This window comes from Calliopsis andreniformis, unplaced genomic scaffold, assembly GCF_051401765.1.
Source record: "Calliopsis andreniformis isolate RMS-2024a unplaced genomic scaffold, iyCalAndr_principal scaffold0004, whole genome shotgun sequence".
Classification (NCBI taxonomy): Eukaryota; Metazoa; Arthropoda; class Insecta; order Hymenoptera; family Andrenidae; genus Calliopsis; species Calliopsis andreniformis.
This window is the reverse complement of record NW_027480424.1, coordinates 96,058-103,861: the sequence shown is the minus strand read 5'-3', so window position 1 is coordinate 103,861 and position 7,804 is coordinate 96,058.

Sequence of the window (7,804 nt, the reverse complement as noted above, 5' to 3'; positions counted from 1 at the left end):
GGCTATGGCTGCTATGGATATGGCTATGGCAGCTATGGCTATGGATATGGCTATGACTGCTATGGCTATGGCTATGGCCGCTATGGCTATGGTTATGGCTATGGCTGCTATGGCTATGGCTATGTCTGCTATGGCTATGACTATGGCTGCTATGGCTATGGCTATGGCTAAGGCTGCTATGGCTATGGCTGCTATGGCTGTGGCTATGACAGCTATGGCTGTGGCTATGGCTATGGCTGCTATGGCTTTGGCTATTTCTGCTATGGCTATAGCTATGGTTATGGCTACAGCTATGGCTGCTCGGGCCACCATGGCTATGGCTATGGCTGCTATGGCTATGGCTATGGCTATGGCTGCTTTGGCTATGGCTGTGGCTATGGCTGCTATGGCTGTGGCTTCTATGGCTATGGCTGCTATTGCTGTGGCTATGGCTATTGCTACAGCTATGGCTGCTCGGGCCACCGTGGCTATGGCTATGGCTGCTATGGCTATGGCTATGGCTATGGCTATGGCTATGGCTATGGCTATGGCTGCTTTGGCTATGGCTATGTCTATGGCTGCTATGGCTATGGCTATGGCTATGGCTGCTATGGCTATGGTTATAGCTAAGGCTGCTATGTCTATGGCTATGGCTATGTCTGTGGCTGCTATGGATATAGCTATGGCTATGACTGCTATGGCCATGTCTATGGCTACGGCTATGGCTGCTATGGCCGCCATGGCTATGGCTATGGCTGCTACGGCTATGGCTTCTATGGCTATGGCTTCTATGGCTATGGCTGCTATGGCTATGGCTTCTATGGCTATGGCTTCTATGGCTATGGCTTCTATGGCTATCGCTATAGCTATGACTGGTATGGCTAGGGCTATGGCTATGGCTGCAATGGCTATGGCTTTGGCTATGACTGTGGCTATGGCTATAGCAGCTATGGCTATGCCTTTTATGGCTATGGCCTCTATGGCTATCGCTATGGCTATGACTGCTATGGCTATGGCTGTGGCTGCTATGGTTATAGCTATGGCTATGGCTGCTATGGATATGGCTATAGCTATGGCTGGTATGGCTATGGCTATGTCTACTATGACCATGGCTGTGGCTGCTGTGGCTATGGCTATGGCCGCTATGGCTATGGTTATGGCTATGGCTGCTATGGCTATGGCTATGGCTGCTATGGCTATGACTATGGCTGCTATGGCTATGCCTTTTATGGCTATGGCTTCTATGCCTACCGCACTGGATATGACTGCTATGGCTATGGCTATGGCTGCTATGGCTGCTATGGCTGCTATGGCTACTGCTATGGCTGCTATGGCTATGGCTATAGCTACTATGGCTATGGCTATGGCTACGGCTATGGCTGCTCCGGCCACCATGGGTATGGCTATGGCTGCTATAGCTATGGCTGTGGCAGCCATGACAACGGCTATGGCTGCTATGGCTATGGCTATGGCTGGCTTGGGTACGGCTATAGCTGCTATGGCTATGGCTATGGCATTGGCTGCTATGGCTGTGGCTATGGCTATTGCTACAGCTATGGCTGCTCGGGCCACCGTGGCTATGGCTATGGCTGCTATGGCTATGGTTATGGCTATGGCTGCTATGGCTATGGCTATGTCTGCTATGGCTATGGCTATGGCTAAGGCTGCTATGGCTATGGCTGCTATGGCTGTGGCTATGACAGCTATGGCTGTGGCTATGGCTATGGCTGCTATGGCTTTGGCTATTTCTGCTATGGCTATAGCTATGGTTATGGCTACAGCTATGGCTGCTCGGGCCACCATGGCTATGGCTATGGCTGCTATGGCTATGGCTATGGCTATGGCTGCTTTGGCTATGGCTGTGGCTATGGCTGCTATGGCTGTGGCTTCTATGGCTATGGCTGCTATTGCTGTTGCTATGGCTATTGCTACAGCTATGGCTGCTCGGGCCACCGTGGCTATGGCTATGGCTGCTATGGCTATGGCTATGTCTGTGGCTGCTATGGATATAGCTATGGCTATGACTGCTATGGCCATGTCTATGGCTACGGCTATGGCTGCTATGGCCGCCATGGCTATGGCTATGGCTGCTACGGCTATGGCTTCTATGGCTATGGCTTCTATGGCTATGGCTTCTATGGCTATCGCTATGGCTATGACTGGTATGTCTATGCCTATGGCTATGGCTGCAATGGCTATGGCTCTGGCAATGACTGTGGCTATGCCTATAGTTGATATGGCTATGCATTTTATGGCTATGGCCTCTATGGCTATCGCTATGGCTATGACTGCTATGGTCATGGCTATGGCTGCTATGGCTGTGGCTAAGGCTATGGCTGCTCTAGCTACGGGTATGTCTACTATAACCATGGCTATGGCTGCTATTGCTATGGTTATGGCTATGGCTATGGCTGCTATGGCTGCTCTGGCTATGGCTACGGCTATGGCTGCTATGGCTATGGATATAGCTGCTATGGCTATGGCTATGGCTACGGCTATGGCTGCTCCGGCCACCATGGGTATGGCTATGGCTGCTATAGCTATGGCTATGGCCGCCATGACAGCGGCTATGGCTGCTATGGCTATGGCTATGGCCGTTATGGCTATGGCTATGGATATGGCTGCTATGGCTACGGGTATGTCTAGTATCACCATGGCTATGGCTGCTATGGCTATGGCTATGGCTGCTATGGCTATGGCTATGGCTACGTCTATGGCAGCTATGGCTATGCCTGTTATGTCTATGGCTTCTATGTCTATCGCTATGGCTATGACTGCTATGGCTATGGCTATAACTGCTATGCCTATGGCTATGGATATGGCTGCTATGGCTACGGCTATGTCCAGTATCACCATGGCTATGGCTGCTATGGCTATGGCTATGGCTTCTATGGATATCGCTATGGCTATGACTGCTATGGCCATGTCTATGGCTACGGCTATGGCTGCTATGGCCGCCATGGCTATGGCTATGGCTGCTATGGATATGGCTTCTATGGCTATGGCTTCTATGGCTATGGCTTCTATGGCTATCGCTATGGCTTTGACTGGTATGTCTATGCCTATGGCTATGGCTGCAATGGCTATGGCTCTGGCAATGACTGTGGCTATGCCTATAGTTATATGGCTATGCCTTTTATGGCTATGGCCTCTATGGCTATCGCTATGGCTATGACTGCTATGGTCATGGCTATGGCTGCTATGGCTGTGGCTAAGGCTCTGGCTGCTCTAGCTACGGGTATGTCTACTATAACCATGGCTATGGCTGCTATTGCTATGGTTATGGCTATGGCTATGGCTGCTATGGCTGCTCTGGCTATGGCTACGGCTATGGGTGCTATGGCTACGGATATAGCTGCTATGGCTATGGCTATGGCTACGGCTATGGCTGCTCCGGCCACCATGGGTATGGCTATGGCTGCTATAGCTATGGCTATGGCCGCCATGACAGCGGCTATGGCTGCTATGGCTATGGCTATGGCCGTTATGGCTATGGCTATGGATATGGCTGCTATGGCTACGGCTATGTCTAGTATCACCATGGCTATGGCTGCTATGGCTATGGCTATGGCTGCTATGGCTATGGCTATGGCTACGTCTATGTCTGCTATGGCTATGCCTGCTATGTCTATGGCTTCTATGTCTATCGCTATGGCTATGACTGCTATGGCTATGGCTATAACTGCTATGCCTATGGCTATGGATATGGCTGCTATGGCTACGGCTATGTCTAGTATCACCATGGCTATGGCTGCTATGGCTATGGCTATGGCTACGTCTATGTCTGCTATGGCCGCCATGGCTATGGCTATGCGTGCTATGGCTATGGCTATGGCTGCGGCTGCTATGGCTATGGCTGCTATGGCTATGGCTTCTATGGCTATGGCTGCTATTGCTATGGCTATGGCTATGGCTACTATGGCTATGGATACGGCTGCTATTGCTATGACTGCAGCTATGTATATGGCTGCTATGGCTACGGCTATGACTAGTATCACCATGGCTATGCATGCTATGGCTATGGATACTTCTCCTATGGTGTTGGCTATGACTTCTATGGCTGCTATGCCTATGGCTATGGCTACGGCTATAGCTGCTATGGCTATGGCTATGGCATTGGCTGCTATGGCTATGGCTACGGCTATGGCTGCTCCGGCCACCATGGGTATGGCTATGGCTGCTATAGCTATGGCCATAGCCGACATGACAACGGCTATAGCTGCTATGGCTATGGCTATGGCATTGGCTGCTATGGCTGTGGCTATGTCTATGGCTGCTATGGCTACGGCTATGGCTATGGCTGCTATGGCTATGGCTATGGCTAAGGCTGCTATGGCTATGGCTATGGCTGCTATGGCTATGGCTATGTCTACTATGATCATGGCTGTGGCTGCTATGGCTATGGCTATGGCCGCTATGGCTATAGTTATGGGTATGGCTGCTATGGCTACGGCTATGGCTTCTATGGATATCGCTATGGCTATGACTGCTATGGCCATGTCTATGGCTACGGCTATGGCTGCTATGGCCGCCATGGCTATGGCTATGGCTGCTATGGCTATGGCTTCTATGGCTATGGCTTCTATGGCTATGGCTTCTATGGCTATCGCTATGGCTATGACTGGTATGTCTATGCCTATGGCTATGGCTGCAATGGCTATGGCTCTGGCAATGACTGTGGCTATGCCTATAGTTGATATGGCTATGCCTTTTATGGCTATGGCCTCTATGGCTATCGCTATGGCTATGACTGCTATGGTCATGGCTATGGCTGCTATGGCTGTGGCTAAGGCTATGGCTGCTCTAGCTACGGGTATGTCTACTATAACCATGGCTATGGCTGCTATTGCTATGGTTATGGCTATGGCTACGGCTGCTATGGCTGCTCTGGCTATGGCTACGGCTATGGCTGCTATGGCTATGGATATAGCTGCTATGGCTATGGCTATGGCTACGGCTATGGCTGCTCCGGCCACCATGGGTATGGCTATGGCTGCTATAGCTATGGCTATGGCCGCCATGACAGCGGCTATGGCTGCTATGGCTATGGCTATGGCCGTTATGGCTATGGCTATGGATATAGCTGCTATGGCTACGGCTATGTCTAGTATCACCATGGCTATGGCTGCTATGGCTATGGCTATGGCTGCTATGGCTATGGCTATGGCTACGTCTATGTCTGCTATGGCTATGCCTGTTATGTCTATGGCTTCTATGTTTATCGCTATGGCTATGACTGCTATGGCTATGGCTATAACTGCTATGCCTACGGCTATGGATATGGCTGCTATGGCTACGGCTATGTCTAGTATCACCATGGCTATGGCTGCTATGGCTATGGCTATGGCTGCTATGGCTATGGCTATGGCTACGTCTATGTCTGCTATGGCCGCCATGGCTATGGCTATGCGTGCTATGGCTATGGCTATGGCTGCGGCTGCTATGGCTATGGCTGCTATGGCTATGGCTTCTATGGCTATGGCTGCTATTGCTATGGCTATGGCTATGGCTACTATGGCTATGGATACGGCTGCTATTGCTATGACTGCAGCTATGTATATGGCTGCTATGGCTACGGCTATGACTAGTATCACCATGGCTATGCATGCTATGGCTATGGATACGGCTGCTATGGTTTTGGCTATGACTTCTATGGCTGCTATGCCTATGGCTATGGCTACGGCTATGGCCGCTATGGCCGCCATGGATATGGCTATGGCTGCTATGGCTATGGCTTCTATGGCTATGGCTTCTATGGCTATGGCATCTATGGCTATCGCTATAGCTATGACTGGTATGGCTAGGGCTATGGCTATGGCTGCAATGGCTATGGCTTTGGCTATGACTGTGGCTATGGCTATAGCAGCTATGGCTATGCCTTTTATGGCTATGGCCTCTATGGCTATCGCTATGGCTATGACTGCTATGGCTATGGCTGTGGCTGCTATGGTTATAGCTATGGCTATGGCTGCTATGGATATGGCTATAGCTATGGCTGGTATGGCTATGGCTATGTCTACTATGACCATGGCTGTGGCTGCTATGGCTATGGCTATGGCCGCTATGGCTATGGTTATGGGTACGGCTGCTATGGCTATGACTATGGCTGCTATGGTTATGGCAATGGCTATGGCTGCTATGGCTATGGCTATGGCGACTGTGGCTAGGGATACGACTGCTATGGCTCTGACTGTGGCTATGGCTATAGCTGCTATGGCTAATGCTATGTCTGCCATGGCTATGCCTGTTATGTCTATGGCTTCTATGGCTATCGCTATGGCTATGACTGCTATGGCTATGGCTATAACTGCTATGCCTATGGCTATGGATATGGCTGCTATGGCTACGGCTATGTCTAGTATCACCATGGCTATGGCTACTATGGCTATGGCTATGGCTGCTATGTCTGTGGCTATGCCTACGGCTGCTATGGCTATCGCTATGGCTGCTATGGCTATGGCTATGGCTGATATGGCTATGGCTATGGCTTTGGCTGCTATGGCTGTGGCTATGGCTGCTATGGCTGTGGCTATGGCTATTGCTACAGCTATGGCTGCTCGGGCCACCGTGGCTATGGCTATGGCTGCTATGGCTATGGCTGCTATGGCTATGGCTATGGCTATGGCTATGGCTGCTTTGGCTATGGCTATGGCTATGGCTGCTATGGCTATGGCTATGGCTATGGCTGCTATGGCTATGGTTATAGCTAAGGCTGCTATGTCTATGGCTATGGCTATGTCTGTGGCTGCTATGGATATAGCTATGGCTGCTATGGCTATGGCTATATCTACTGTTGCTATGGCTATCGCTATGGCTGCTATGGCTATGGCTATGGCTGCTATGGATATGGCTATGGCAGCTATGGCTATGGATATGGCTGGTATGGCTATGGCTATGGCTATGGCTGCAATGGCTATGGCTTTGGCTATGACTGTGGCTATGGCTATAGCAGCTATGGCTATGCCTTTTATGGCTATGGCCTCTATGGCTATCGCTATGGCTATGACTGCTATGGCTATGGCTGTGGCTGCTATGGTTATAGCTATGGCTATGGCTGCTATGGATATGGCTATAGCTATGGCTGGTATGGCTATGGCTATGTCTACTATGACCATGGCTGTGGCTGCTATGGCTATGGCTATGGCCGCTATGGCTATGGTTATGGCTATGGCTGCTATGGCTATGGCTATGGCTGCTATGGCTATGACTATGGCTGCTATGGCTATGGCTATGGCTAAGGCTGCTATGGCTATGGCTGCTATGGCTGTGGCTATGACAGCTATGGCTGTGGCTATGGCTATGGCTGCTATGGCTTTGGCTATTTCTGCTATGGCTATGGCTATGGTTATGGCTACAGCTATGGCTGCTCGGGCCACCATGGCTATGGCTATGGCTGCTATGGCTATGGCTATGGCTATGGCTGCTTTGGCTATGGCTGTGGCTATGGCTGCTATGTCTGTGGCTTCTATGGCTATGGCTGCTATTGCTGTGGCTATGGCTATTGCTACAGCTATGGCTGCTCGGGCCACCGTGGCTATGGCTATGGCTGCTATGGCTATGGCTATGGCTATGGCTATGGCTGCTTTGGCTATGGCTATAGCTATGGCTGGTATGGCTATTGCTATGTCTACTATGACCATGGCTGTGGCTGCTATGGCTATGGCTATGGTCGCTATGGCTATGGTTATGGCTATGGCTGCTATGGCTATGGCTATGGCTGCTATGGCTATGACTATGGCTGCTATGGCTATGGCTATAGCTGCTATGGCTATGGCTATGGCTACGGCTATGGCTGCTCCGGCCACCATGGGTATGGCTATGGCTG